At 39.3% G+C, this 24,841-nt stretch overlaps 1 protein-coding gene and 1 long non-coding RNA gene across 5 annotated transcripts in view; one reads left to right on the top strand and one right to left on the bottom strand.

The window, feature by feature from the left end:
• LOC117605910 (uncharacterized) overlaps positions 1-10,454 on the bottom strand; it is an 81,717-nt gene extending 71,263 nt beyond the window's left edge. Inside the window, exon 1 of the long non-coding RNA XR_004581831.2 lies at positions 9,218-10,454. This is a non-coding gene — a long non-coding RNA (uncharacterized LOC117605910). The remainder of the gene's footprint in view (positions 1-9,217) is intronic.
• The window catches only part of MESR6 (misexpression suppressor of ras 6), a 564,119-nt gene that overhangs the window by 509,503 nt on the left and 29,775 nt on the right, over positions 1-24,841 (top strand). The gene's annotated exons all lie outside the window — the stretch shown is intronic.

Here is a 24,841-nt window from a genome sequence, read left to right as displayed (position 1 = left end):
AAATATGTACGTATCCCTGACGATCCATAGTCCCCGTTCTTGGTCCCCCTTTCGTCTCTCCGTCCCTCGTTCTTTCGTGCTTGTAGCCTCTTGCCATCGGTGAACCCTTCGGGTCTCGAACGAATAATCAGGTAGATGTTGAGCGAAAGCTCCCTTTCCCATCTCTGTTCCGCGCGTTCCGTAGGTTCCTCTCTATTTCAGTTCCAGCACTCTCGCCATAGGTGTATGCAAATCACTACACAGCGGACGTCCTCGTGCATATCGTGTACCCACGTGTGTCACGCACGTTAGACGATCCGCGTGTGCGTGCGCGTAATAGCATACGTACACGGCTACCTATATTTGCATGACAATATTATTCCACTCCAAGCATACGCAGATTGGTTACTCTTTTTTCGCCGGCTACAGGATGCTCCACGGAGACTATTTTCACCGTGTTTCTTTAATTTGTTGACTAAAGTTAGCTATTTAAATAATTATTGACGAAGGTGATGCTGTGGTCGAAATTAAATTGAAACAAAAGGACTTGATTCTGTCCTAGCATTCTTTGACTTCTAATTTTTCTAGACTGCACTCATTTTGTTCTTTTATTATCCTATAGCTTGGTAACTTTTCCTGAATACACCCATGATGCCGTGAAAAATAATGAATCTATAATAAACATTCCTTTCTAACGTTATAATAATTTAACGATCAACCTTCTTGAGTTTACAACACCAAAAAATGACTAAGAAGAAGTACTCTTCACAAGCGTGTAATTTCCTCGTGAGATGAAAGAAAGCAGATGTTTGTCAGGTACGCCTGATCGTCGAGTGAAGAAAGAAATAAAAAAGGAGGAGTTTTGAAAGGGCCTGTAGCAAGGCGTCTCGTATGCAAATTGGCCGATATTGTCGTGCGTTACGTGGCGGCTCGATATACATACGCGCAGTCGGTCGCGTACTCGCAGGTATACGTATATCGCGAGTAAAAAGTAAAAATAGAAAGGGTGGATGGTCGGAGGAAGAGAGAAGGCGAGTCGATTCAACGGATGCAAATTCGCCAACTAAAACGGAGTGCATAAAGCCGAAAGCTCAGCCGGCTCGAGGCGCGATTTGCATAAATGTCCTGGCAGCTGCGAGCACTGCCACCGCGAAACACGTGCCTCGACATCCGATTAAAGGACTTGCGACCCTCTGCTTCCTGCTTCCGGGTGTTGTGCTTCCCGCCTCACCTCTGCTTCCTGACCCTCGCGGATAGATCGTCTCCGTTGCGATCCATTTAGCTTCGACCAGAATCACACGCTGGAACGTTTGATGTTCTCGTCGCTTAAAATTTTCTAATTGAAAAACGACTCGAACAGACCGAACTACCCGAAGTTTTCAAGTTCTGGCAAACCTCTAACGACCAACGGTATTCTAACCAGTGTTCTCGATGGTCGTGCAGTTAGGGTGCACCGGCGTTTCCGGGAAGACCAGAAAATCGTCGATGCATTTCAGCGTCTCGTCGATTACAGACGAGCTAACAATAAACGAGTCGGTGGATAAGGCGGCAGCAGCAGGTTTGGGAAATTTTTCGATTCGATTGCAGCTGTCGCACGAGGTACGGCGAGTACGTCTGCGACGACTGTACGAAGAGAACGACGTCGACTGCTGGTTGCAGGCAGCAGCCAGCAGGCAGCCAGTCTCTCGCGCCGCGGGAATAAGATATGGAAATTTTCAATTCGGGCAAAATTTAAGAATTTACCCCGCTCGCGCCGCCGGTGTAGGGTGCAGGATATGTATTATGCGGGAAACGGTGTCTTCGCCCGAAAAGAAGAAGGAAAGAACCTTGGGGTAGACGCGGTGGAGGAAAGGAGATGGTGGACAAGGAAGGAGAAGTATGTGTGTGACGTGTGTGGCGGCCATTACGAAGAGCCGGGGGTGGTTGCCAGGCAACGCCTTTCAACCTCCACATACTCACACCACCCTCGACCAACCCCAAAACCCCCGTATACGCTCCCTCCCTCCCTCCCTCGTTCGCCTCATGGCGCACTCTTTCTTTCTCGATTATCCGGCACGACGTTTGCCAAGCATGGCTCATTGCTTCACAACTTCCACGCTGATTTTAATTCCGAGCATTGTGGCCACTTTTAAACTACCACCATCTTAACGCCCATTTCCAAGGTGCTTTTTTACCCGAAAATTCGCCGAGTTCAATGGCACATGCACGGCTAAGTTTCTCTTCTTCTTATATTTCTTTGTTCTTCTTCTTTCTGTGCATATGAGTCTTCTGGAATAGCAGTCTTTCAAAGTTTTATTTATAGTTTTAGTTAATGTTGCTTTTTTAACAAAAATTTTGAGTTACATTGAAATTTGTAACAGTTCTAAGAAGTTAGGCTTATTTAACCCTCGAGAAGTTAACAACCCACATTTCTAATTTAATTTATGAACAAAGAAGCATTGCAAAATATTTCGCATAGAAATCCACATGCAGTATTTATTTATGAGAGTACAATACTAATATATTGCCATTTTTCGTCATTCAAAAGAGTTAATTCTTTTATTGGAGGTTTACACAATAAAACGTGTATAGAAAGTAAAGAAGGTTGGAAAGTAAAGAACTATGCCGACGTATGAAAGTTTTTAACTTGACGGCTACTTGCTTCATATCGCATGCACTTTGTTCGTTGTCGTTCGTTTTGAAGCTTACCCCTGAAGAGATTTAACTCAGCCGGCTTAACTTTCGGAACTTTACGTCAGACGTTTTAATACACGTAATGGAATACCGTAATATGGCTGTCTACTAGCAGGCTTAAATTGTTGAATATCGCCAGCATCAGGAGGCTTAACATTTTAAAATTACTACATTCTTTTCACTGATGGTTCTTCTTCTCGTAAATAAGGTTTCTAGTCACCTTGATCAACGAAATACTTCTTCCTTTTTGGATGAAATAAAATTATAAAAACTTTGTTCTTGTTTTAGGATTATTAGAATTTTATAAAATATAAAAAAACAGTAATACATATATATTATTTGTAACATTAATATAAATATAAATTTTGAAACATCATATTAATTTGACAACGAATAATATTGATTGATTTTATTAATAATAAATAAAGTAAAATTTAAAAAATTTAACTTTCTACCAAGAAACTTTTGAGCAAAAATCAAAATTAATCAAAATACCAAGCTACAAAAGTTAAGAAAATCAGGAAAGAATTTATTTATTATTCCTATCGCCATAACGTGATATGTAAATTCCACTTGGGACACATATCCGTCTGAAATGTCAATCGACCAATTGAAATCGTTGTCTACTGACATTCAGTTAAAATCCTCGAAAGGGCAATTCTACTCTCTCGCTTTCTAATCCACATCAAACGTTTCTGCATTAGCCGTCTTAAATTGAGTGTAACATTCGGCTGTTGACTCCAGGCACACACACTAGCGTGGATTGTCCCCGATCGAACATGCGCGATATAGAAGAGGTATGTATCGATGATGGGTCGATAAACATCGGAGTATTGTGCAATCAACCGCCTATTTGGTGTCATTGTGCCGACAGTTCAGTAGGTAGGTAGCTTTCTCATCCTGTTCTCTCAGGCCTGTGCCTACGAATCTCTCTTATTCCCCGTTTGATTCTGCTTGTCTAGTGCAAAGGGGTTATGCAACCTTTCCCAACGGGGGTAGTCCTCGTTGTCTACCCTAGCATATGGAACGAACAAATACCTGCGAATAGAATAAGTTGAACGACAACGTAAATTTCCCTCTCATTGCCACTTTATGAAGTCGTGTTTTTCCTCAGATTATGCAACGCTTGCAGTCTGGCTGGAGCCTCGTTGAAATAAAATACAAAGGAGACTGTCAATATCTGGCGTCTTCTTCTCGAGTAATGATAAAAAAAAAAGTTTTCTTTGTTGTCGAAGAAAGACTCGAGTCAACTACGCTACTGTAACACCTGTCTCCTTTCGGAAAATCTCTTTTTAAACGGGATACCCTAATTTTTTCCTCAAAACTCTTCGTATTACTATAGAGAAGGAGAGGAAAAAAAACGCACCCTTGTGTGAACACACGTTGACCCCACGACCCAACCTACCTGCGGCTACAAACATCTCCACGCTGATTCCTGCCTCTCGGGACCTTTTACACGGCCACTGTTCTCTAATGCGGCATTATATTGGACGCGTTATTAATGGATGCTATTTCGAAAACTTTACAAACCCCTTTCCGTTGAAACGATCGAACTATCCCTGCTCCTCCTTAATCTGTTAAATCGTGGCCTAAGCCTTCCTACTATTATTTTCTAATGATACCTGGGACAATAGTTTCTATATACCTATCATGAAGAGTGATATGATGGCATTTAATAATTCTTAAATATTGACTATAATTAATGGAAATTCAGATATTAAATCCTAAATATTATTTACTTAGATTAATATTCATACAGTGATTCTCAGAGAGATTGCGTATCAGCATCGATCTGAATGGAAGCAAAATCAATTGATCGGGAAAAGTGTTAGGGCAATTTTGAGGTTCGTTATCGCGCAACAGAAGCATTACCACGAGCCATTTGGTAACCGGTTCGATGGGCTGGCGGGGGTGTAGGTGTAGCTGGTGCGCCCATGTACGAAGAGGGCGGATATTTAATAACGAGCCGGTACGACCGGATATACCGTTGTCGACCCATATATTCCGGTGAGTCGAAGCCGGTACCGCGGCTATATTTCGCGAGAAGATATTTCCAATTTGTCTTCGTGCACAAAGTGGTGCGCCGTCCCTGAATCTGACACAGGACGAAAGAGACGGGAGGGTAGGGCGTAGCTGGAAGAGGAGAAATACGCTCGAGTAATGGTGGAAAATCCGTCGGCTGAATTGAAGCGAGACGTCGTGAAATTGAACAACGTATGTAATATATATACCTACGAGCGCAGAAAGCTTACGCGTGTAAGAGTACATGAAGAAACGGCGCAATGTATCCGTCTACACGTTGCAACCACCCCCTATTCGTGATTCGTATTTTGGCTCTGAGGCAAAATATACGCTAGCGATCATTAACGACTACGAATAATCCCCGTGCACCTTTTTCAGAGTACCAATATAACGAGGTCTTTTCTTGAAAAAATATTGTATATTTTACATAATTTTTATGTTTCATTCGGAAATGTATTCTGTGACGCTATGAAAAACTGCCCTTATAAGAGAAATGGAGCTAAAATTTAATTGGGTTTAGAATATTGATTCATTCTTAGGATTTAAAATTTGTTACAATTGATTGCAAATTTTTATATTCCATTTAGCCTTGAATCTAAAACTGTTGAACGTAGTATAGAGTGATGGTACAAGTTCCATCCAGAGTGTAGGATGGAGAAATAAAACGGTAACTTGATACGCGGTGTTTAAAATTGACATAGTCGTTTGCGCTTGTACAAACATACAAGGTCCTTATATATTGTATAAAAAAAGGGAGCACTCGTGGAGCGTCAAATGTTTGCACCACTTCAACAGCCAGGTAGGTACACACTGTTAAAACCCTACCTACCATTTACCAGCGCGATATCCGTGCTGGAAAACGCGTATGCGGCCTCGAAAATGTGATTCCTTTTTTTTTTTTAATCTTTTTTCGAACGTAGCTGTGCCTTTTCCCGCTTTCACGGTCCATATAACTCGCTCGTATCTGCATATGGACGCGGTGAAATCGAATAAAAGGGAGTGGAAAAGAAGGACATCGATAATCGCGATTTATTGCAACGTTACACGCGTGTCACGCTGTTCAAGCATGGTAAAATAACGTAATATTCTGGTAGAAAAAAAGGAGGGACGAGTTTAAAAAGCCCGTAAAATGCATACGATTACCCCTCGAGTCCTCGAGGATTCACCCTGACCTTTGTCGAAAGGGTTGAACGCGACAACGCGTCCTTCCATAAATCAGTTACCATTCTTTTCTATGGTTTTAATCGACCGTGCGATTTCGAGTTGTGTGAAAACGGTTTTAGAAAGCATATACCTGTGAGTTTTATAAATTTCAAATTTATATTGAAGCTGAGAAAAAAAATTGTTATAATCCTTTTATCTAAAACTCGAGAGAAAAGATTTAACGGTGAAGTGGAATAATCAGCTATCGTCTTTAAAAAGAGCATAAAATATCTGCATATTTGACTGGAATGTTGCCCAATGAAAACGACACCCTTAATAACTGTGGGTGACTGGAGACCAGAGGTAGGAAGAGGGTGAGTAGAGCAACTTGTTGCATAATAACGCAGGACGAGAAGTTAGGGGTGAGTTTAGTCCTGCGCGATGGCTGCGCTTGCGCTTCTTGTTTTCTCTCTTAACTAATCTACATGCTACTTGGTTGTTGCAACTTAAAGCTGAAATATTCGATGAAAGTACCATTGACCGAATGAAACTGTGAGTTTTAAGCTTCTGTCTACATTATGCAACATACTGCATTATAAAGACCATTAGAAGAAGGAAAAGAGTATTGTATAATATTATCAATCCAACGTTGTCGGAGATAAAAAAAAATTATAAAAGTAAAATAATATGAAATGTTAGACAAATTTGTTGCATAATTTTGCAAAAAATGCAGAGAAATATTTTCTCGCGAGGTGTACAAAGGAAGAGGAAGAATTTCTTCCGATCGAAATCCTCTCGAAACAGGACTTAACGTCCAAGTTTTCCTCTCAGGCGCGAAAGACGTAGCTAGACGTTGTCGTTCCGTTATCCTTCGGGATAGAAAACGGAAGGCAGAAGAACGTAAAGCGGGCCAGACAGGAAGAAAAGGAAGAAGGAATAAAAGGGGATGGATGCGAAGGAGAAGGAAGAGGAGGGCCGTGGCATGCGATTAGCGTTTGATACCGCGTGCCAACGTCCTGAGGGTTGGGAGTAGGAGCAGACAGCCAGACAGACGTATAATTTCGGGGATAAGATCTAAAACATTGCTCTGACCTGCCACAGACGGAGACCGAAATACCGGCTAAAGGGGTTCGCGGCACCATGTGTGAAACGGGATACAAGCCAGAATGCCGTTCACCAAAAAAGATTTCGTCTTTTATCTTTCTTTGTCCCTGATACGAAGCTCCGGTATGCCATTTGAAATCAGTCGATTGCTTGGATCGAGAAACGTGGTGAACAAAGCAGTGCTTCTGACAAATAAATAATTTTAAGTACAAGATACCAAAATTTTAAATACTATGAAGACCATCGGTATCCGGCTGCAATGTAATACATGGTAAAAAGGGGATAAAAATGACCATGTTTTCGAAATAAAATAACTAAACACTAAAAAGCATCCTTCTCCACAACACAAGTAAAATGTGACTAACAAAAGAAGCACAAGGGATGAAGAAAAAAATATGTAGGAAGCGTCAGGGAAAGAACGGCATATCAGCGGGTCATTAAACACAGATAGGGTCAACCCACTGCATATGTCGTACCCCAACATATCTAGCTGGTTGTCTGTTGCTTACTAGGCTGGTTAGTTAGTTAGCGTGTATGCAAAGGCTGGCCAGGTAGAGGAAGAGACGCTCTGATTATTTATGTGCCATACCTCCCCCCTTTTAACCCTTTTACCTTCTCTTTCCCTGGTCGCAACACAGGGTGAGACAGCAGGCAAAGCAGCGAAGGGAGAGAACAGGGTGTACCAACCGACTGCTCTACCGTTTGCTTTTTATAGATAGTAAAAAATATTATAATCTATGCTTCGATGGAAAAGAAAAATATAATTCATTATTCGACCGGCCGTACAAAGGGTACGACGACGGGGTGCCCCGCAGGGTGAATCCCGCCCGCCTTTCCGGAAGGAAAAAAGGGTTAAGTGGGAAGAGGTGAAAGGGTACCTAACACCGTGAAAGAAAGAAAAAAATATCTGCCGCGATTTGGATCGAAGAAACTATATTTCATCTTAATCCTTCTTTAAAGGTAATACTGAAAGATTATCGAGAGAGAAATGGTGGATGTGAGGGGCTGAAGTATGGACAGGTTCATGCAGACATTTTTTATACTAATTTTAATATCGATGCTCAAAATTAATATTTTTTATAATTTACTAGAATTTACTAAAATTAAAAAATTAATTCAACGTCATTACTTAACCTTCTGACGTACGTATAACCACATGTTCGTAACTTGGGCGTTTAATATTTTTCCACCTTAATTTTTTCTACTTTATCCACTATTCATTAATTAATCATTTTAAAGCATACACAAAATGAATCCCTCAAACATAATTTAAAGAACTTAAGAATTCCACAAAATGAACAATAATCACAATATTAAAATTTACATTCTTTTCAATTTAATAAAAAGTTATAATTATAATTTGTTAAATAAATTGACTGTTTGATACATGCCTAGTAGCATTGTATCGACGTCCCTGCTGTTGCTCAACCATCGTACAGGATCGTAATTACACATGCAGAAAGTACAATGGAAGGTAGAGGGGGTGAAAGGGTTAAAGAGGGTAGAGAGAGGGGGGGTTTGATGAGTGCAACCGGTGTCTTCCCCCCCACCTCCTGTCCCCAACAGTCGACAAAACGGTCTCGCGGATTCCTGTCATCGAAAATGTGTCAGTTTAACACGAAATCTCGATGCAAGAGGAACGGCAGTGATATTAAGAGTGAGAAGTCAAAGAAACCTTCCATTAAAAATATACAGAAGTTTTATCCATCCTATAAACAATTGTTATATTCGTGAGTAACCGAATGAATAGGTAGTTCGAAAATAATAAATTATTTATTCAAAAGTGCCTCATTCGTGAACGTAATTTTTTGACATTTTTGAATATTAATTTACATATTTAATGAGAAATTAATTTTATAGAATCAGTGATTAGAGACGAAGCAAGAGAGGTGAATCCAGAGAAGTGAATGATCCACTTTAGATAGCAACCGTGAACGTCCTCCGATATTTTCCAGGGAATATTGCAGTTTCTAAATTAAAAATTCCGTTTCCGCATCAACTCAGCCATAATGCGTTTATCAATTTCTGTGGCGGTCGTTCCGTTCCGCCCTCTCAAGAAAATCCTATTTATTACTCACGCAAAAGTATAACCGTTTAGTTTGCATCTGATGAACATCGTAAATATTCCAATACTCGTCAGAAGTGGCGGAGACCGACTTACTAACATTGATTTTAACATCGTTTACCAATAATTTTGCTTGAATCTTAATTCAAAATACGCGATAATAAATTTTGGTAAAGATTTATTATTACACTAAAATTAAATAACAGTATAAAAATTATTTAAAAGACTTACCATAGCTGATCATCGTAGAAGAATCCTGCCAATTTTCTTCTTCTCCTTCTCACGAATAATCGCGTCAAATTTTAATAATAACAAAAAAATCGCGAAATTTGTCGAACATAAAAATGAACTTGATTTATTTAATTTTTAAAACACCGTCGGAACGCGGAGAGTAAGAAGGTAAATAATGTAGGTGAAAGTGTGGAACGTCGAGGCGGGTGAAAGGGAAGGTGGAAATGAATGAGAAGTAGCGTGCAGAGGAAGGGATGGTGATTAAGAGCGCCGGGAGGGTTGGCCGCGGAGAGGTGGCGAGGGTTACGTAATTAATCGCGACGAGGGATGCTTGACGTTCCGCGAGAGCGAAACAATCAGCTGTTGCATTCCCTCGAAGACACTTGGGTGTTTTTGACCTAGCAGTAACAAGACATCTGGTTTCAATCAATTATACAAATTACACGAAACTACGACACGAGTCTTTGTATGCATACACAATTAACGAGTCATAACTACAATTTTCTATTTTTGAAATACTGCTGTTATCGATAGAGTAAATTTATTTTTGCAAAAGAGTATTTCACTTCACTAATGTTGAATTTGAAAAATGACAACAGAGCGAAAGTAAGAAATTTAATTCATTCAATCATTCTTTTTTTTTTCTAATCACGACCGAATATTATACACGATCTTGGATTCCATGTGAATGGAACATCCTTGAAGAAAGAAAGGAAAGGAGGATGTGCCGGGACGAAAGCGTAGGAAGGACTGAGAGTAGATCCGGGAGCGAATCCTACCATCTCGAAGGACCGTCCGACGGGAACTGTACCGTCGAACGTCGCGACGCCGGCGTCTGCGTCCCATCTGCCTATATATACATATATCTCTCCACGTAGACGAATATACGCGTATATGCACGGCTTGTATAATATAATATTTACATATGCGCGCGAATATATTCGGGGAAAATGTGGAAGCCTTTCGACGGCCCAATCAAATTCCACGAAAGGATATTCCTGTTTTCGCGATTCCATCGGTGTCTTGTTATCGAGATACATAAACTCCCCCGGTATATCTTGCTTTATTTTTATATTTTACAAGTACTGCGGTATATTGGCAGTACGGTAAGATATGTCTGCTATTAATGTCGCTAAAGAGGATTATTATTTTGAAGATGCTGCACAAGTGCACTTGCTTATGACAAATTTTCTTGAGAAAATAATTATTTGATTTCTCAAATAGCATTTTGCCTAAATTTGCCCTATATTCTTTTTTAATTTTAATTTAGAGACTTTGGATTTGTGTCTATTAATTATAACAGCATTCCTTTTGTATATTAAAAATCATTAATATTATTGATATTGAAATGTTGGAAAAATCCGAAGGAAAAATTCTGTGTCAGTTCGATAGTTTTTTTTTCTAGTCAATACTTTTCTTCGAGAATCACTCTGTCGCGCAGAGTACATCCCCTTTCCACCCCCGTGGCACGACGCCTCGAGAAAGCGTCGCGGCGCCACTCCACGCAGGCGTCAAAATGGCTGCCAGTTCTCGCCTCCATCCAGGCTAGATTCTCCTTCGTTTAACTCGTACCAGTAATTAATAAAACGTCGCTAAGTGCTTTGCTGCCACTCGCGATCTCGCGTTAGAGATCCCCGATGAAGAAAGAAACGCGTAAAGTGCCAATTTCTAAACTGTTTATAGTGCTCTAAGATATGATTATTGTAAAAGGTGAAGTGGTTGATGAATCCATCTAATGAAAATGATTAAATATTTCATTGAATGGTTGGCAAGGTTTATAAGGATCGAATTAAATTCGATGGTTTGTAATGATAAATAAAGGGTGTTCCAGTTTCTTGGATATATTTGTGGGTCAGAATAGCCATTTTCGTGGATCAATAATTTGCAAGGATTGAATGTCTTGAGAGACGGTGACCTAATTTCACAAGAAAAGCTAGAATTTGTGAATCAAGAATTTAATGTTTTCAAATTATTATTGATTAATATTAGAAATATGTGTTATTGCATTATCTAATGACTGTTTTAATTTTGGAAAAGTGGATCCTTCATTTGAAATATTAATTGATGAAGCATAGAACGATACAACAAACTAGCAATAAATAATTTTTTTCTAAACCTATGTCAGAGCTGGGCATATAAAAATTTTATTTGAACGAATTAGCAGTATTGTTTAGGTGAAGAGCGAATATTTCTTAAATCAGAAATAAATTTTTGAATAAAAAATTGTTACTTCTTTTCTAATAACTTGATTCTATCCTAAATTTCAAAAATCCTCGAATAAAAAGTAATTCTTCTATCTGAAATTTCTGTTCAAAAGTTATTCGAATAATGTCCAGCTCTGTGTTGATCCACAAATCTCTGTCACTTCGCGAACTACAGACCAGAAAACAAAATTCGCGCAAGTATCTGTACTTTAAACTAATCTTTCTTCCGTTTGACCTAAATTTCAACAACACCAGTGCACTACAATCTTTCATCCTAGTTGTACACAGTCCCATCGCGTTTCCTTCCGTTACACCACCGATCATCGAGCTAGTACAGCAACTTCAAACTTACACGATGCACAGAGCGTAAAGGAACATCCCTCGCGTTCGCCACAAAGGGTTTTTTTTAAGCTCCACGTAGAAAAAAAAATACAAAAAAAAGTTGTTCGTTCAAACGGTACTTCATTAAAGCGGAGAGACGACTCGACTTAACCCCTCGTCCATATAACTGACTCACATCGTGCAGCCGGCTTGCCGCGTATGCAAATCACTCGCGTGGGGTTCTTCCTCTTTCTTTCTCTCTCTTTTCTCTAACAAACCTCTCCCTGTCCCTTTTCACAGCTTTTTTTCAGCAACTTTCTCTTTCTAACCCGGTCGCGTTCGGTACCCCCATAGTGAAAAAGAAAATACCAACTGGTTGTGGTTAAAGGAAGAAGCTCATTATTTTTTTCTCTTTTCGCTCGTGATAGGAGCACTGGGTCCGCATCGGCGGCCATCATGCCTACCTACCCCACCAACCTGGCCCTCTAATTGTTTAGAAGGGTGTAGTTTACACTGATGGGCGGTTCGGTTCGATGACCCCTCGAAACATGGTTTTCGCAAATGCTATATCGTGACCATGTAGTTTTCTGTAATTTATGAATTTTTGTTAAAATGGCACTTATGTTATATTAATTTGTAATTAAAGGTTTAGTGAAAATGACAGCTTAATCGTTTTATCAATATTGTTAATAGAAAAGAGACTTCAATTTGAAGTTTTAAATAAATACAGTGCTATTTTTAAGTATTTTTCTGTCATCAAATTACGTTACAATTCATTTGATTAGCAAAACCACAGAAATATTGTAGTTCTATCAATTTGTCCCATTTTCGTGACCACGTCGTTCTCTGAAAAGTCTCGTCACGTCGAATACAAGTTTCCAAGGGTGGTAAAAAATAAAAGTCGTTTGATAAATACAAGTTCGCGCATACGAGAGAAATCGTTCGATAAATCAAATTAGAGAGTCATTGTACCCGCGTAGCCTCTCAGGTAGGCGAGAATGGATGCGCATAAAGGTGAGAGAACGAGAAAACGTAAGACGAGGGGCTTAGATAGAAGGAGAGAAAGAGATCGGAAAGCGTGAGAATGAAAAGTGCGAGGAAGGATATTCAAATTTCGTACCCTCGTTAGCCCCGAAATTCTCAATGTACAATAATTTATCATCGGGCCCCGCTGAGGTGAGCGGCCGCACAATACGGACTACCTGCATGCATAATTTATGTCGATGATTTTCAAGGAAGCGGATCAGGCCCAAGAAGGAAAGGGTTAACCCTTCAGGACCGTAATCCGTTTCCTAATCTCATACCACTTCGAAAGTAAACAACGTTATCTAAAAACTGGCTTTTAAAAAAGAAAAAAAAGACTATTCAGAAAATTTTGTTTAGTTTAAATTATTTGAAAATTGGACAGTTTATGATTCAATAATTTTTCAAATTCATCACTTTGGAAAATAATTAAGAACTGAAAATATTAGAATTATAAAATCATACTGATAATTTCGAATAATAAATGAAAGCATCATGTTAGTCGTGATGATCAATATGTTATAGAATGAAAGATAATTTTTTGATAATTTTGGAACCAATTTCGTACGTCACTGATCCAATTCAGTTGCCCTCTTCCGGATGGGCCATTGTCAGGTAATATGCATATGCTCTAGAACACGTCACAGGCATGTACCTGCCGGTTAGCAAAAGGAGCCCTCAACCCTTTTTTTTTGTCATCGAGCGAAGGAGACCTCTTTTTCTGAAGGCTGAAAAAAAAGAGCACGTCGTCCCCCTGATTCGGATGCGAGGCAAATCTACCCCCGTGGTCCCATCCTGCTTTTTCATGGTGAAAAGACGTTCGATGGGGGTCGATTCAATGCTCTTCTAATTATATGCAAAGATCTACGAAACTACCTATATACCATTCGTCTTACATAAGAAACCAGCCAACGCGCTTACGTAACGTACAAATCATATCCGGAAATGCGCTTGCGGATGTTGAGCGTATTGAAAGAACGATGACTGGATGTTCTCCGGTTTTTTATTCAGAAAATGAGATTCTTTAGACGGTATGTCTGTGACTTTTTATACGTACTCTTTATTTTTAGTTGTTATTTGAATAATGCTATCGAACTATTGATGAATAGGTAACAATTATGCTATGTCGTGACCATGTAGTTTTTTATAATTTATGAATTTTTGTTAAAGGTACCATAAAATGGCAGTTATGTTATATTAATTTGTAATTAAATAACAATAGAAATGTATATTTTCAAATTATTGCATTTTTATTTAAACATTTCAGGTACAATTTTCAACAATACCTAGCTCTTAAATATTTTAGTTATTTTTAAATTGTCAGTGTTCAACCCCATTTACGATGAAAATGGAGGGAAAAAAATAAATAAAGAATCTCGACACGAGGGGGTGCGTTCGAGTTCGTTTCGACAAGAACGTAGGAGCCGCGATCGTCATCAATATTCGTGGAATCGATTGGACACGTTTCAAAATCGAGGCCAGCGCAAAAATTGGCAGTGATCTTTCCCTCCATCGGCTTATTCTTCCCCGCTATCACCATTCATCGAGTGCTCATCTTCGTCCCGCCGTTCCGTCGCTATACTCCCGTCTCGTTCCTTAAGATCCTACCACCGAATCATCGTGCATCTTCTCCATCGGTTTACCCGCTCCTATATACGCTACGTATATAATACATTATGCGTATACAGGCACACAGACGAGCACAACGACACGGCTAACGCGAGAGAAAGAGGGGAATAGGTGCTATCGATGCATGTATGAGTTATCGTCGGGGCCCAAATTGCTTGCCAACCGGTGATGTAGAGCCCCGGGCCGAAGATTTATTTCTTCGAGGGTGGAACGGAGAGAGACAGAAGCAGATGAAGGGTGAGAGGTTCGCTGGATTCTCTCGAAACCAGAATCACGATGCTCTATGTTGGCATAGATTCTTTCTCGCGTGGAGAAGAAGAAGGCCGAAGCTCCTCGTGAAGGAGTTTCGGTAATCTTCTTTCGGTGACGTTGAGGCCAATTTCACGGAAGTCTCATTTTGCCAGACGCGTTACGCTTCCGGTTTAAAACTCTTAAGTCTTACTTTATTGGGAAGGTCGGGGCTGACTGTGAGTAGATCTTGTTCGTGAATCGGGTAATTGAAAATCGCCTATCTTTGTTTTAGAGGACGAAGTATCTGTCGATAACCATTATACATCACTAAATGTGAATTTTTTAATGAACTATGTTGTGAGAATTAAATTTGAAAATTAATAAATGAAAATTTAAATAAGGAAAATTTGATTGGATGTATATAGACAATTTTTGATGAATTTTTATCAAAATATTAAAGTGAAGTAAACGAAATAAATAAAATGAAATTATATATAATATTTAAGCCCCTGTTCCGATAATTTTAAAGGTGTCTCATAACTTTGTCCACTAATATAATTATAATAAATGACTGCTATTAGTGAACGACAAAGATAAAAAGAAGGGATGGAGAATGAGAATAATTTGTTTCAAATCAACTCGATGGATGATAAAAAATGTAGAATTACGTTTTATCAGAAATATCATGATCGCGTATATTCTTCTGTAAATGTAATCCGTAGCGAATAACGTTCTTTGATGTCGTCCTTGAGGAATCCGGGAATGCTGGCAGGGAATATCGATATTCCATGGTTGTATCGCACGAAATTTCAAGCATGGCCGAGCCGTTTGATGACAAACGCACCCTCGCACGCAGGGGGTGGAAATCGAAATGCGTCCACCCCGTCCGTCAGAGGGGGACGAATTCGACCAATTGATAGGTTTCGGGTTGCTGTCGATCAATCTACAAACTCGTAGCACAAAGCCAATGGCCATTCCTATTCCACTGACCTTGTTTGTTCGATGCTTGTTTTCCCGTTCAATCGAATTTCTTCGTTCAGTGTAAAATGGTAAGTATAAAATGCTATCGATCAAAAATTTTAAACCATCAAATGATGATACTTCAGTTAATTTCACTGTCCAATAATCGCTGAAAGAGAACTTTTATTTCTAAAGTTAATTTAACCCTTTGCACTCCAGCCTAATGACTCATATAGTACACCAATAACTCCAGCACTATATTAGTTACAAGTGTAAATGCGGTTGCTGCAATAAAACAAAATATTTATTCCTTAGCTACATTATATAAAACAAGTTGAAGTTTATAAATCTGTCGCCGTAGCAGCGACAATGGATTTAAAGTTCATATTTCAAATGTCGCATTATCGGCGACAACGGAGCGCAAAGGGTTAATCAATCACTTAATGAAATTCACAGTTAGTGGTATTTCTTGATACCAATAGATCGTACACGATATAGAACATTTTCTTCGTCAAATAAATTCCGTTGTATCGCTGGCGGAGCTTAACGTACACAGATGCCAAGGTAAACAAGAAAACCGATCTCGAGGCCGGGCTCGGCACGACTTTGCGGCTCGTGGCTCGTTGTTCGAGGTTCTCTGGCCGCGGAGTTTGCTTTTGTACGTCGAATATCCGGTGAAACGAACCGGCTGCTGATTCGATCGGACAGCAGCATCGCAGGTACATATCGCGTTTGTAGCCGGTTACGTCGACGCGCCCATTCTCGGGCGCATCCGCAGGCAACCCTATCTGGCTTCTGTCTCGTTTCTTCAACGTTTAAAAGCTTCTCTCTACCTGACCTTACGCTCTCGCGCTCTCGACCCTCTCTGTTTTTCCGACGCGATGAAAACGCGGTCACAATGCGGAATACCCGGCTTTATTCGTCCTTCCGAGCATAATACGATCGCTCTGTGTGGTTAGCCTAACCGCTGCTACCCGCTTTCTCGTTTCTTCTTCTTCTTCTCTCTATATATACATACATTATATCCTTTTTTTTTTCACGACGAACCATGCGTGAGTTATTAGCATATGGTATCATATTTTCGATGCACCGGTCAGATAATGTTGCCCCGCCGATCATCGAGCACTTTATTGACCCGACCCAACGCGTTCCTCTCTTCTGGACGAAATCTCATTGTTCATGGTGGAGGTTCTCAACCCAGAGGTAAAATGGTGAGAAAGAATTTGATTGATCCTGAAAAAATTAATTTTCTTTAGTTCGAAGTTTTTAAGTTTATGAAAATAAAATTATGAATTACAGTTAATTAGAAAAATATTGGTAATTGTAATTAAGGATTGAGATATTATTATTGTGGTATGCTATATAATTTTCATGTCGCATAATAAATTTTGGTATCCAGTATAATTTGAAAATATTGTAACAGATTTATTACCAAGCAGAAGTTCAAGTTCTTTAAACATTCAACTGACTGAGAGAACTCCCCACAGGGTTCTCGTTAACCCCTTAGGAAATCTTCATTACCAGGAAACGCGGATCGCGAGCCGGTTCTGCAATGGACGTAAATATGGCATTAAATATACGAGAAAATTATTTTTACCCGGTGAAACCGAGTTTAGACTACGTCAGGGTGTCGTTCGCGAACGTAAGTCAAGTTGGTGTAATTTCATAGCGTGGCAGCGCCATCGGAGGAATAAGCGTTTGGCGCCGCGTGCAGTTGATTGTGACGTATGATACTCGTACATTATGCACCTCGCGCTTCGTCTCGGTTTCGAGTTTCGACATTTTTCTCGGTGCTTTATTACACGCTCGAGATATTTCTGCTCAGCGGTAATACATCCGTGGAGAGCGGACACGAACAAGTGCGTTCGTGTACACATTTGTATATAATTTGTAACACACAACAGCGTATAGCGCTTTAATGTAGAAAATTTTTATGCATAATTAGTTGTATAAGTGGTTTGTTCCAAAAATAATGAGATCATTTATTTTATAATTTAAATGGGTAGCTCTGAGAGGAAACAAATGGACCATTATAATCTGTACAAGTCAGTAGAATTACATGTTCTAATATTTTATTTATCAATATAATTAATTTCGAACTTTGATCAATTTTAATATTTCTATAAATCTGGAATAAATTTGTTACGTCCTGATTTCAGACAGATTTATTTCACGATTCATTAAGATTTAATCTTTTAACACCCGACCTACCGCAGTGAACAAAGAGGAAGGATCCTTAATGACCTCCCGTGAAATTTAATTAATCTTCTCGACGAAGAGCAGTACAGATCTGGAAGCTTATAACAGCCTTAATTATATCCTAATTAAACTGTACAATCGATCATTGTGTCTTAACACTCTTTCTTGTAAATTAAATTATATAAAATAAAAATGGAAAATTAATAAGTTTGGAGCGGTTTGAATGTTGTAAGCATATCAGACCGATCTAGTGGTGGAATTGTAAATGACACTAGCAAAGAGAAACCCTGGGGTCGATAAAACAGCTTACCCTTTTCGACCCTCCATCGCATCGATGCGGTAGAATTCTTTCTTAAGGGGTAACTTTTTTTCAACCCCAGCGACCTCCGTGGCCACGGATGGTATTATGGGAAATGCGTCGTCCCTTCAACCCCTAATTTCAAATCACTGCAAAGTTTCTCCAGATGACGAGAGAATATAACTTCAAAAATAATTGCTGCTCATTTATATCTTGAATTTTTTATTTCAGTTTAAATCACCTTTTACTTTCATTATTTTGCAAAAATGTAATGTAACCATTAGCCCTCTAATAAGTGCATTCATTTGTGACCCTGATTTATGAAAATATCCAATGGTATTTTAATTAATATCCAGTGCTATTTAATTAAGGATTTAACGTCGGAGAAATATTGAAATAATTGATAATAGGTACGCGCCTTAAACCGAGCAACCAGACATTCTCTGATGAATGGAAGGATCAAGGACCCCGTTAAAGGGTTAACCGACCCTAATATGCATAATGCTCACTCCTGGGGTTAGGCAACCCAACTTACAACTGTGTCACATCGGTGTTCTACTGTAATGATGCTTCATTTCTACCAAATGCTTGTAATTATTCTTGTAATTTCATCTTCACAATTTAAAATAATTACACATGGTGTAATTAACTAATCAATTTTTGTATAAAATTGATGACTTTAGAGTCTATCTAAGACTATATATGTTTACACCTTGAAATAAAAGAAACGGAAGGAACATTATCATCATTAAATACAGGATCAGATCCTCATTTGCCCTGATACTTATGATGGCATCCGGCAGAAGGATCATTTCCTGTGAACTTCTTCCCAAGGGACACCGACAGGAAAATGTCCAGTGGAAAGGAAGGACTGAAAAGTGCAGACGCAATGGTACCGGCTTTTTATTTGACGAACCAGAACCCTTCATTATGTGAAACACCCTTTGTCCATCAGGGGTGGACGTGGTGCATCTTCCCAAAGAAAAATGGACAGAAGGGCCGAAGAATTCCTCGCGATAGAGGGAAAATCGTTGCGTTTGAGACGCCGACAAAGCCCATTCATTTTAACTTTCTTAATGACGGGATCGTTAGTCCCTGATAGCCAAAAGCTTTACATTTTTCAGGCGATTCCGCAGCCTTTGCCGTCTCGTTAGCGCAAACCTTGGTGCGGAACGAAGAAGTGCAAGCTGTTCGATGCTTCAGACGATTTTCTTTTTATTTTTCGTTGAATCGGTGGAAAGGTAACGTCGTTTTTCAACGTACTAAAACAAATCAAATTTTATTTAAAAATGAACACTTTGGGTTAGGTATAATTAATTATATCGATTGATATCGATCACCTGGTTCCACTAGTCGAAAATTATTTTAATTAGTAATAGATTTCTATTTTTGTTCATAATTATAATGAATGTCTATTTTCACTGCAATAGTAAACGTGTTAAAATACGACTCAACACGTGTATCGCTATCTCAATTTTAACCACAGGTTATTTATGGGGTTGTTTGCACACGCTTATACAGTGCCATGAATCAACTGGAACAACTATGGCTAGATACTGAATAATCTAACCATCGTACCTCGTAAAGAGCACACCTAATGCTAGTAACTGTTAGCGGTTACAAACGTTCATCTGTTTTGCTCATCACGGGTAAAGCATTCACGCGAACATGCCATATTGCGGTGGAAAAGCAAACTCTATTCCCTGTTCAGATTTTACAGGTGTTGCCTGTGTATAATTGAATTCTGCTTCCTGTTTCAATGAAAATAATTCCATGTCTCGGTAGAAAAGTAATCAAACAACAAATTGTGTATTTTGAAAAAAAAATAATTGTTCTAATTAAAATCTAAGAAGTGATTTTATACAGAAATTCTTTTCAATTTGTTATCTTCACATACAATTCAACAGATGATCTTTACAAAAAGTCCGATTGAAAAGTTTAAAAGCCACGTAGCAATAAAGTTAACGACCTTATTAAACGTTCGAATCGGTCTCGGTGGACCGGTATAAAGTGTCTCGATAAAACGCAGTGTCCGCGACGATACACGCGATTGGATTTTCTAGCTGTTTCCGGAGGGGGCGTGTGACGAAACCGCAATGGCCGACTAGCAAGATAATGAGACGTCTCGATCTGCGATTGCGGGCCCCGAGATAGGGATATCGCGATTGGTAGTAAGAGGTAGCCGGGATTTATAATTGATGAGGGCTGTAGAACGACGCCGAGGTGTCGTTATCCGCGCTGACAAGATAATACTCGCGAAAGCCGAGAGCCCTCTCCTCCCTTTCGCCCACACCCTTTCTCACTGACAGTCCCTCTTTCTCTTTCTACTTTCTCACATCGACCCTCCCCCTTTCACCACCACCCTCTCATCGCGCCTTTCTCACCCCGATAGCACTCCTATTTCCCTACGCTCGAGGGCTCTCTCTCACCTGACAGCCCTTCAAGGAACGACCGACTACCACATTAACGATCAGTCACTATATGCACGCGAATACATTATATAACATCGATTGTTACGCCTACCGAAAACTTCCTGTCACCATACCGATGATTGGAAAGGAAAAGAAAAAGAAAAATCTCGCCCTATTGGAGAACAATTTTAATGCCAGTTTAACGATGTTCGAGGGGGTGAAGCAGGAATTTTCAAAATCTTAATTGTTGCTTAATTTTAATTCTATCATTTCTAAATCGTAAGGTTGTGTATAATCTTTACAATAGGCATATCTACCTCGAGATCGACTTTTCTTCATTTCAAGGAGAAGCTTCGAGATTGCCGCCATTTCCCAGTGGAGCACCTTTGATAAGAAAGCTTCGAAGATTTATGTCCTCGGTAACCCCTCCTTCTGCCTTTTTATCCCTCCATTTTCAATCTTGTATTCTTCTATCATTTCTACTTACGTACATCCAATTAATGAAATAAAAATTTGCAATCTGCTTACATTTCAAATAATTATATATCCAAGTAATGACTCTATAAATGAATTAATAAGTTTTATATTACGTTTTTATATCGTACAAATATTATATGTACGTCGTTTGAAGGAATACAGATAAAGATGCTGGTCAAAAAATAATGGCAAAGAAAAAGAGAAATAGGGGTAGTAAAAGGAAACAAGAGGAGGGGTTGAAAGACACTTGAGAGGGGGTCACGAGTATTTCAGGAGAACTGATGGAGAAGGAACGAGCTCGTTACCTCTTCCTGTTCGTGGATACAGACTCACCTTTTTCGCGCCATCAACCCCTGCTCCTGTGTTAGCTACACCCCCGCATCTCCTCCTTAGCACCAACTCGCGCTTGTCCGATAAGGAATTTGATTTAAAAATTCCAACGACTCACCCTTTTATGTAAATACACATAGACGGTTCGACGGGTAGGAAAAATCAGCGTCGAAGGTACCACCCCTCTTTTTATTCTCCGCAACACAGTGCTCATTTTATCTTCTTCATTTTTAAGGAAAAAGGTACATGAAAAAATATGTTAACTTATAAACGTATTATAATGTTCGGGCTATTATTCTATACTTATTGAGGTAGAAATTTTTGTATTGTAAAATATACAATTTAAGTACCTATTACAATTGAATGCATTTTGTAAGTGCATTTGGTGCATTTACGGTCCATATGAATGATCTTACGACTTATAACAAGAAAGGTAATATTTGTATATTTTTTATATAAAATATGTTTCTTTTCCAAAGATTTGTCATGGAAATGTAATGCATCCAACAAAATGCATCAAAGTGCATCCAACCAAATGCATTAAATTGCATCAAAATGTGATATACATCTTATAAATAGACATTTCATGGATTACAAAATTTTCTTAAACTTCAAGTACCATAAAAATGTAGTATTTTGAAGAGAAATATAATGATCGAAGGAACTCTGTTAACGAGAGGTGAACAGCAGCAGCTTTAGCGTTTAATATGCATTACGAGTGATTCGATTCAACATCGTTTTCCTTCCGTCGCGTCGTTAAGAAGAAAAGAAAGAGATTGTTCGAAAGTAGGAAACGTTCGGTTAGCTGGATAGCCTGTCGCGAGAAATAATTCTACGACAATTCTAGGTTAAGTTATGACATCGGTCCTGGTAGCTCCTCGAAGCCATCCATATTTATAAGGCTCCGGCCGGTGAATTCGTCAGCAGTTTCTTCTCTAACGATTAACCCGCTCCGTCTCGGTCTTCGTCGAATTAATAAATGCCACGTTGCTTCTTTCCTGCTTCTCCGTTACATAATCGGCATTATGACTTTCAATAGCGGATGAATGAAGAGTTTTCCATTAAATTTCATGTCTCTTGTAAATACCGTTTTAATTAACCCGTCCCCGATTGGACCAATTTTAATTGAAGTATCCATTAAACGGTATCCTCCATGTACGAAGCCGTAATTTCTCCCCGTCTCTCGATTCAAGGCACAGACGGGAATAAAAGGAGAAGAAAAATAACGTCTGCTCGAGTGATATTTGAAATTTCTAGAATATACAAGATCCCTTAGAGCCGCGCAGATGACTGCTAAGAATATCCACGACTTCGCGAAGTACACGACGTTGTCGCGATGATGAAAAGCCCAAGTTGGTGTAAGGCGAGAGAAAAATATTTTCTGTAATTCCAACTGGCAACTCGATGGGTGGGATTCGAATCATCCGGGACGAGTGCAACGAACTGTCTGAAAAACTTCCACTTTAATGGATCGAATATTGACGAGGAAGATGAGGCTCTTTTTCCGCGAAAAGTCCACGCTGGAAGCACTTATGTCCTTTACGATGCTTCCATTACGGAGAACATTACGTGACGGCGGAAGAAAGGTGGGAAAGGGACGCGGAAGGGCAGATAGGGAAAGAAAGATGGGTTCGTCGTGCACGCAAATGCGAGTACATAGGTACGATGTGCCGAGCAATTAACTTAATGTCTTCGAGCCATTAGCCCGTCCTCGGTGAAACGACGTTTCGTAAACACTATCCGCTCGTCTTGATTGTGTACCGGACTTGTCGCGAAACAACAGAGAAAGGGAATAGAAAGGGGCGGAACGGGGACAGAGACGGCCAATTCACTCCCGTATGCTTGTACATATGCTGATTAATCGAAAATCGATAGGCTCAGTAATATACAGGAATTTTAAACTGAGGGAACTGTTTGAAACTGAGTAGAGCAAACAAATTTTAGTAGATTTTAAGAATTATTTCTCAGGACCAAATTATATTTTTTTGATTAATATAATTAAAAATAATAATAGTTAATGGTTCTCAGCCGTGTTGCAAAGGCTTTCAAGAACTATACGTGGGTGCACATGTACGTGCAGGAATACATGTTACAGTTGAATCATCTGCTACCTGTCCATATGTCGCCCGTAGACAAAATCGTTCAACCGACACCGGGCCCATTCTCGACCAATCGTCTGTTAGATTACACCGTTTTTTATTTCTGCCCTCGCTTTTCCCGACAAGAAGATCCAGCAAAAATTGCCTCGCAAAGTGATGGCAGTTTTACAAAACGATTACTGTCGAAACCTATTATGATTACCGAAGACGTATCAATTAATCCTTATCTGAAAAGAGAAGCAAATTCAAAGCTGCAGAAGGTTTCAGTATGGAATAGAATTTAAACAAATTAAATTTTTTTAATATTAATGTTTATTTAAGCTTATAATTGAAAGCTACAAAAATCGTACATTCTCCAACTCCAGTTTTAGTGAAACTCGGAATGGGAAACGAAATAAAATAAAAACCGTAGCGTCAATCGAAAGCAAACAAACAGTGCTCGAAAAGGGTCGAGGGAAAAAATGTTAACGAGCTTCCTGCCGCGTGTCTCCATTTTCAAGGTGAAAACCATTGGCATCCCCGTTTTCCTTCGTGTTTCTCGCCCGGTCTCTTTCCACCCTCTCCTCTCGAGACACGGCCTAATAGTCCTGTCGCTATCTCGCATTGTAATCAGAGGATAGCAGCATGGCTTCCTGCCCAACACGTTCGCACGACATCAATATTTGATCATGGATGGCAAGGGTACATTTGTACATGTGAGTTCAAGTAACAAGGGCGGGGTAAAAATACATAGAAAAATTTTACTTGGGATAAAGATTACGAACATTTTTTTCCGTTTATGTTCATGATTTTTAATAATTTTTATTTTTGAGAAATTTTTTAATGAAACTCAAAATTTAGTTAGTTAATTACAGTCATTTTTCAAATTTTCCTTTCAATGTCGAATTGGTCTAAGGCACCCCGAGCTCCACTTTCTTATTTTTCATTTACTATATTAAAAAATATTGTTGTATATTAATTATCATAATTTCTAAGATACAATATTGAATTTTGAATTTCCTAATTATAATCAATTTCGTATAAAGCAGCAGAGTAGTGATATAAGGTGAGAATATTCATCGCTCGTAATACATGGCGTGTCGGTGATCTGATTTCAGCCCTTTCCCTCCGTATAATGTAACTGGAGTCGTGCAAGCACATTAGCTCGAAGGTATACGGATGGATATCCTACCGTGTTATGGACCGTTCTAATTGTCCCTTAGGAGGCAATGTTTGTATAGGCGAAACTTTTTGCTCCTGCTTCTTGTAATGTACACAAAATTATATCTCGATCCGTCAACGAGAAACGTGTGTAAATATTCCAGGAGTTTAGCATGAAATTATTAGAAGAAGAGTGACTGCAAAATGGGAATGAGAATGCATTTCATTTTCATTAGATCATTAGCGTAAGTAGATAGGGTGGTCTCACATCCCCTGCAAGAATTGGTCTCTCTTTCCATTCT

This window comes from Osmia lignaria, chromosome 9 (genome assembly GCF_051020975.1).
Source record: "Osmia lignaria lignaria isolate PbOS001 chromosome 9, iyOsmLign1, whole genome shotgun sequence".
In the NCBI taxonomy this organism is placed as follows: domain Eukaryota; kingdom Metazoa; phylum Arthropoda; class Insecta; order Hymenoptera; family Megachilidae; genus Osmia; species Osmia lignaria.
The sequence above is the reverse complement of the archived record's forward strand: the minus strand, read 5'-3'. Positions and strand labels throughout refer to the sequence as shown.